This window comes from Crocuta crocuta, unplaced genomic scaffold (assembly GCF_008692635.1).
Source record: "Crocuta crocuta isolate KB4526 unplaced genomic scaffold, BGI_CrCroc_1.0 scaffold396, whole genome shotgun sequence".
NCBI lineage: Eukaryota > Metazoa > Chordata > Mammalia > Carnivora > Hyaenidae > Crocuta > Crocuta crocuta.
This window is the reverse complement of record NW_027533259.1, coordinates 193,848-202,017: the sequence shown is the minus strand read 5'-3', so window position 1 is coordinate 202,017 and position 8,170 is coordinate 193,848. Positions and strand designations below refer to the sequence as shown.

At 37.7% G+C, this 8,170-nt stretch overlaps 1 pseudogene; it reads left to right on the top strand.

Annotated features, from left to right (window-relative positions):
* The first annotated feature begins 1,823 nt into the window (after nucleotides 1-1,823).
* LOC144217431 (U6 spliceosomal RNA) lies at nucleotides 1,824-1,923 on the top strand (annotated as a pseudogene).
* Nucleotides 1,924-8,170: the final 6,247 nt, after the last annotated feature.

Here is an 8,170-nt window from a genome sequence, read left to right as displayed (position 1 = left end):
ATTTGTCTTTCTCTGACTTATTTCCCTTAGCATGATACCCTCTAGTTCCATCCATCTTGCATATGGCAAGATTTCATTCTTTTTGATTGCTGGATAATACTCCATTATATATATATACTGCATCTTCTTTATCCATTTATCTGTCGATGGACATTTGGGCTTTTTCCATACTTTGGCTATCGTCGATAGTTCTGCTATAAACATTGGGGTGCGTGTGTCCCTTTGAAACAGCACACCTGTATCCCTTGGATAAATACCTAGTAGTGCAATTGCTGGGTTGTCCGGTAGTTCTATTTTCAATTTTTTGAGGAATCTAAATGGAATAATTTTTAAAGAAATATATACAACAGTTATTTCTGTATTGTGAGTTTGGAAGGATTCGAATATACATATGATTTTCCTAATTTTTCTACCAAGAATATGTATTGCTGTTACAGTAACAACACCCCATCAAATTTAACAAGAAAAATGATTTCTTTTGAAACTGTTGGGGCACCTGAGTGGCTCAGTTGGTTAAACGTCCGACTTCAGCTCAGGTCATGATCTCACTGTTTGTGGGTTCGAGCCCTGCATCAGGCTCTGTGCTGACAGCTAGCTCAGAGCCTGGAGCCTGCTTCAGATTCTGTGTCTCCTTCTCTCTCTGACCCTCCCCTGATCACGCTGTCTCTCTCTCTCTCTGTCTCTCTGTCTCTCTCTCTCTCAGAAATAAATAAAACATTAAAAACATAAATTAAAACATTAAAAAAAAAAAGAAAGAAAGAAACTGCTTTCTTTGTCAGGAAGTCCTTCTTTATGCCCCGCTTTAACCTAATCATTGGTGTCACTCTTGCAAACTCAACTTTTTACTGATGGCAGGTATAACTTTGCATATTGATTGCCCCTGTCTGTAAGGTTTTGGTTTCTCGAGGACGAGGCCTGGATATTTACACCATTTCCATTCTCCTGATGAGGTCAGCCCAGCCTCACCGGATCCTGGAGAGATGCTTGGCCTTGACCCTAGGCTGTCTCCCATTGTCCCCTGTGAGGCGAAGGAGAAGGCAGACAGCAGACTAAGGCTCTCATAAGCACGGTAATGGAACCCACACTGCAATAGCTTCAAGCTCTCCACGCCCATCATTAGGCTTTCAAAACTGTATAGAGTATAAATTAGAAGCCCACATGCTTACTTATGTGTTAGTGGAATAAACAAATAATCAAATGGCAGAAACAGGCCAAACACAGAACCTTTTCCCATGAATAGCATTTATGGGGACAAAGCAGGTTTTGGAGGAGGGGTCGGCTCCCATATTTGTAGGGATTTGGGGAAGGGTCATGGCCAAGTGAGAGGTCAGTGAACACAGGAAACTCTCAGATGCTGGNTCACAGACCCTTCCCCCTGCCATGCTTTCCTGCAGGCGGTAAAAACTTCCAGGGGAGAAAATGGAGGTAGGGCCTGGGAGCTTGAGATGAGGAGGACGAAGAGGCAGGCAGGACTTCACACAGGACAGTGAGTCATGCAGGGCGGAGCTGCTAACTTGCTGTTTGAAGGGCTAAGAAACTTCACAGTGATTCTGTTTTAAATTAGGCTGTTTGTGAATCTCCTGTTTCCTTGCTTAAACTCCTTGGGATTGGTTGGGGTAAAGGATAAAGATAGGATCCAAGCTACGCCCTGTGTGTTTATTTCTCCTTCTTCTTGCTCATGACTTTGAACAGGCACATCTATCGCTAGGACATTCCAGTTCATTACTAAGCAGCAGGCAGCAGGTTGCAGAAGGAAGGAAAGAAAGAAAACAGGGTAGAGGAGCCAAGAATGAGAAAACCAGTGACTTAAATACTTGGCCCCCGTGCTCACTTGGCCAGCACATGGACTAAAATTGGAACAATGTGGAGAAATGTCCCCTGTGCAAGGACAATGCACAAACTCATGAAGGTTCCCATATGTTTTCAGGGATGATGAAAAAGTTCTGGAGGTGGAGAGTGGTGAATGGTAGTACAGCAACGTGGATATGCTTATTGTTACTACACTGACCACTTAAAAAAATAGCAAAATGGTAAATCTTATATATGACCACATGTGGTTATATATGACCACAATTTACAAAAAACACAGAAACATGGCCCTAAAGGTTGGGTAAAGATGGCATAAGGACAAATCAACAAGTAAAAGTCATGCAATTATATTAATAAGTTATAGCAAAAAAAAAAATGTAATCTAAAAACCCAAATGCAAAGCCTCATTCATTGTGCATGCCACAGTATCAATAGAGCAGACTGGCTCTGTAGAGTTGGCTGTCACCTGTTTCAACATCTAACTCTGCCACTTAATAGTTGTGTGACCTTGGACCAGGCACCTAACATGTTTGAGTTGTTTCTGATTTGGAAAACTGAAATGACGTTGAATTCACAGACCTATTGAGAGAGTTAAGATATTATAGGCAAGGCATTTAGCATAGTAAATGCTAAATGTATTTCCCCATTTACTAAATGTGTTTCCTTTCCCTTTCTGCACGTGGAAGGTTGCAAAGGCAATGTGTTATGGGACACAGAAACTAACTTGAAAGATGGTAAGGATAAAATTTAAAAAAACGAAAAAATCTGGAGATAGTATTTGGGCAGTAGTTCCTGAGAGAGGCAGGCCAGGTGTAGCAAGGACCCTCTAAACTGCTGAAAAAAAGACTGAAGACTTGTTATTAGAGTACTGGCCTAGCTGCTGTAACCAAGTAGCCCCCCCAATACAGCGACTTAAACAAGATGAAAGTTTGTTTTTTTCTACTTCATAATCTAGAGGTAAACTGTCTGAGGCTGGCAAAGCAGCTCTGTCATTCTCTATGCACAAAATTTCCATTGTTGGATCCAAAGTGGTTGCTTTAGATCCTGACATGATCCGGGTAGTGGATAGTGGAGAAAGGGCTAGTTGCAGCATCTACCTTTCTTTTAAGGGCATGACATAGAAATGACACACTTCATTTTTCCACCTACACCCCACTGACCAAGTCCTTGCTGTAAAGAATGCTGGAGTTAGTAAACTTGAGTGGGAGCCCTGTTAAAGAAGAGGAGTTTGGGGTGCTTGGGTGGTTCAGTTGGTTGAGCATCTGACTTCGGTTCTGGTCATGATCTCACAGTTCATGAGTTCAAGCCCCTGTTCCTGTCTGTGCTGACAGCTCAGAGCCTGGAGCCTGCTTCTCATTCTGTGTCTCCTCCCTCTCTCTGCTCCTCCCCCACCTGACTTTGTTCTCTCTCTCTCTCTCTCTGTCTCTCAGAAATAAACAGTAAAAAAAGAAGGGTTTAGATGTTGCTGTACATTTAGCCACCTCAACCACACAACTCATTATATTTTCTCTAGTTTATAGCCATGGGCTTTCAAAATAACAAAGCTAACACATTCCCCAAAATAGAAGCATAATTTCTTGCTTATTAATTTATTCAGTAAATATTTATTGACTACTTGCTATGTGCTAGGTACTGTTGAAAACATCACAAATACAGAAGACTGCAAAACAAATGAAGTTCCTGATTTCTTTAATCTAAATTCAGGGGCACCTGGCTGGCTCCATCGATAGAGCACGTGACTCTTAATCTCAGGGTCTGGAGTTCAAGCGTCATTCTTTCAATCGATGAGCAGGTGTATCTTTCCATTTGTTTTTGTCATCTTCAATTTCTTTAATCAGTGTCTTAAAATTTTCATAGTACTGGTGTGCCACCTCCTTGGTTAAATTTATTCTTAGGTGTATATTTTTGATGCATTGTAAATGAGATTGTTTTCTAAATATCTCTTTCTGCTACTTTGCTGTAAGTGTATAAAAATACAGTAGATTTCTGTACATTAATTTCATTTTTTGCAACTTTATGAAATTCATTTATTCTAATAGTTTTATTGTGGGATCTTTAGGGTTTTCTATGTAAAATATCATGTCATCTCCAAATAGTGATGGTTTACTTCTTCCTTATCAGTTTGGATGCCTTTTGTTTCTTTTTCTTACTGATTTCTATGGCTAGGACTTCCAGTACTATGTTGAATAAAAGTGGCAAGAGTGGACATTCTTGTTTTGTTCCTGATATTAAAGAAAAAGCTTTCAGCCTTTCACCATTGAATATAATATTAGCTGTGGACTTGTCATAGATGGCTTTTATTATGTTAAGAGATGGTTTTTCAACTCTTTGTTGAGTTTTTACCATGGATATTGAATTTTGTCAAATGCCTTTTCTGCATCTGTTGAGATGATCATGATTTTTATCCTTCATTTCGTTAACATATTGTATCAAGTTGATTGATTTGTGTATTATTCAGATTGAACCATCCTTGCATCTCTGTAATAAATCCCATTTGTTGGTGGTGAATGATCTTTTTTTTTAAGTTTATTTTTTGAGAAAGAGAGTAGGGGAGGAACAAAGAGAGGGGGAGACAGAATCCAAAGCAGGCTCCACGCCTACAGCATGGAGCCCCGATGTGAGGTTCCATCCCACAAACCATGAGATCATGACCTGAGCTGAAATCAAGAGCCAGACACTCAACTGACTGAGCCATCCAGGTGTTCCAAATGATTCTTCTAATGTATTGTTGAATCTGGTTTTCTTATATTTTGTTGAAGATTTTTGTATCTCATCAGGGATATTGGCCTCTAATTAAAAAAAAATTTTTTTGTAGTGTCTTTGCCTGATTTTGGTATCAGGGTAGTGCTGGCCTTGTGAAATATGTTTGGAAGCTTTCCTTTCTCTTCTATTTTTTGGAATAGTTTGAGAAGGATAGAGTTATTATTATACTCTTATTTAAATGTTTGGTATATTTTACCTGTAAATTTATCTGGTCCTGGACTTTGTGTATTGGGAGTTTTTTTTATTACTGATTCAACTTGTTACTAGTGATTGGTCTATTCAGATTTTCTATTTCTTCCTGATTTAGTCTTAGAAGATTGCATATTTCAAGGAATTTATCTATTTCTTCTTGGTTGTCTGATTTGTTGGCACATAGTTTTTTCTAGCAATCTCTTATAATCTCTTATATTTCTGTAACTTCTCTTTCATTCCAATTTTGAGTTTTCTGTTTGTTTGCTTGTTTTTCCTAATGAGCCTGACTAAAGGTTTATCATTGTTGTTTATTATTTCAAAGAACCAGCTCCTGGTTTCATTGATCTTTTCTATTTTTGAGAAAGAGCTCTATTTATTAGTCTCTTTTTATTTAGACTCTATTTCATTTATTTATGTTCTGATCTTTATTATTTCCTTTGTTCTGACTTTGTCCTTTGTTCTTCTTTTTCTAGTTTTTTAGGTGTACGGTAATATAGTTAATTCTACATTTTTTTGTTAGCCTGTGTTACTATTAACTTTCTTCTAACAATTGTTTTTGCTGCCTCCCAAAGATTTTGAACTATTGTATTTCCATTTTCATTTGTCTCTAGTTATTTTTTAAAAAAATTCCTCGTTGATGTCTTCATTGACTCATTGGTTGTTTAGTATGTTGTTTAGCCTTCACATGTTTTTATGTCTTTTCCTTTTTTTTCTTGTAGTTGATTTCTGGTTTCATACTGCTGCAGTTAGGAAGGTGCCTAATATGGTTTTAGTCCACTTAAAGTTTTTGAGACTTATTTTGTGGCCTAACATATGATCTGTCATGGAGAATGGTCCATTTGCACTTGAAAAGAATGTGTATTCTGTTTTTGGATGGAGTGTTTTGTGTATATGTATGTTAAAACTATCTAGTCTATTGTGTTGTCAGAGCCACTGTTTCCTTGTTGATTTTCTTTCTGGATGATCTATTAATATAGGTGGAGTGTTAAAGTCCTCTACTATTATTGTATTACTATCAAATTTTCCCTTTATGTTTGTTAATACTTGCTTTATGTAATTAGATGCTTTAATGTTGAGTGCATAGATATTTATAATTGTCATATCCTTTGTTAGATTCACCCCTTAATCATTATGTAGTGCTCTTCTTTCTCTTGCTACAGTTTTTGTTTTAAAGTCTATTTTGTCTGATATAAGTATTACTGTCCTGGCATGTGTGTGTGTATGCACATGCATGCACTTCCACTTGAATGGTATATGTTTTTCTGTCCCTTCACTCTCAGTCTGTATATATCTTTAGGTCTGAAGTAAGTCTCTTGTAGGCAGTATACAGATGGGTCTTGTTGTTGTTGTTGTTTTCAATCTATTCAGTCACCTACGTCTTTTGGAGCATTTAGACCATTTACATTTAAAGTAATTATTAATAGATATTATTATCATTTTGTTGTTTTCTAGTTATTTTTGTAGTTCTTTTCTGTTTATTTCTTCTTATCTTGCTTTCTTCCTTTAGAGTTTTATAGCTTTCTTTAGTATTATGTTTGGAGTCCTTTCTTGTTATGTGTATTTGTTATAGATTTCTGGTTTGTGGGTACCATGAGGTTCATAGCTAACGTCCTAAATATATAGTAGTTTAAAGTTAATGATTAGTTAAATTCAAACAAATTCTAGAATCACTATATTTTTACTCCTCCTCCTCCATTTTTATGTATATGATGTCATATTTTACATCTGTTTCTTTTGTGAATCCCTTAACTCTTTTTTTTGCCTATACATTGGCCTTCGAACAACATGGATTTGAAATGTATGATTTCACTCATGTGTGGAAGTTTTACAGTACAGTACTATAAACATATTTTCTCTTCTTATTATGTTAATAATATTTTATTTTCTATAGCTTACTTTATTGTAAGAATACAGTATATATACATATGATATACAAAATATGTGTTATTCGACTATGTTATTGGTAAGGTTTCTGATTTATAGTAGGCTATTCGTAGTTAAATTTGGGGGAGTAAAAAGTTATATGTACAGGAAGTCAGTGTCCCTAATCTCTGCATTGTTTAAGGGTCAGCTGTAATTGATTTTACCATTTTGGTCTTTTAACCTTCACACTAGTTTTTGTAGTGATTGCTTTACTACTGTTACTCTATGTTTGCCTTTACCAAGGGAGTGTAGTGGTGAAGAACTCCTTTAACTTCTGTTTGGGAAACTCTTTATCTCTCCTTCAGATCTGAATGATAACCTTACCAGGTAGGAGTATTCTTGGTTTCGGGGTTTTTCATTTTGCACTTTGAATATATCATGCCACTCCTTCTGTCTTAGGAAATTTCTGCTGAAAAATCAGCTGATAGTCTGATAGGATTTTCCTTGTATATAGCTAGTTGCTTTTCTTTTGATGCTTTTTATGATTCTCTCTTTATCTTTAATTTTTTTCCATTTTAATCATTACGTGTCTTGTAGAACTTTTTGAGTTCATCTTGTTTGGGATTCTCTGTACTTCCTGGAAGTAAAATACATTTTTTTACCCCTTTTTTTTCTCCTTCTGAGACCCCTATGATACAGATGTTAGGCTTTTGATGTCCCAGAGTTCCTCTTTACATGTCTCATTTTAAAAAGTTTTTTTTACTGCTGCTCAGCTTAAGTGCTTTCTGCTATCCTGTCGTCCAGATTACTGATCAGTTCTTCTGTATCCTCTAACCTGTTGTTGGTTATCCCTAGCGTATTTTTCATTGTAGTTATTTTTCAGCTCTGATTAGTATTTTTCATATTTTCTATCTCTTTGTTGAAGTTCTCACTGAGTTCTTCTACTCTTTTCTCAAGTCTGGTGAATAACTTTAACACTTTGAACTCTTTCTCAGGTTGATTGCTTATCTCTGTTCTGTTCTTTTTCTGAAGTTTTGTCTAGTTCTTTCACTTGGAGCCTAATCCTCTGTCTCCTCATTTTTTTTTTACTTTCTCTGTTTGTTTTACTGAATTAATAAGCAAAACATCCACCTTTCCCAGTCTCGAAGGAGTGGCCTTGTGTAGGAACATCCCTTGTAGAGACCGCACATGCCTATTAACTTTAGCTGACTGGCTGGTGCTGGAACAGGTGTAGGCCAGGAGTCCCAGGACACTCTGCCCTGGGACCAGCCTGCTGAGACGTCTTGAGCTGGAATGGGCACAAGCCAGGTGTTCCCAGGGTGCCCTGCATTGGGGCTGCCCTGGTGGAATGTCTGGAATAGGCATAGGCCAGGGCTTTTCCTACAGGGGGCACCATGGTAGGATGGCTGGGGCTAGAGCTCGTGTGTTTGTGGGGGCCACCCTGGGGGGTTGCTGGAGCTGGTGTGGGCTAGGGGCTGGACTCACTGAAGTGGCAGGCCAGCTAGAGCACCCAGACCTGCTCCTGTCTGTGCTATCAAAGTGG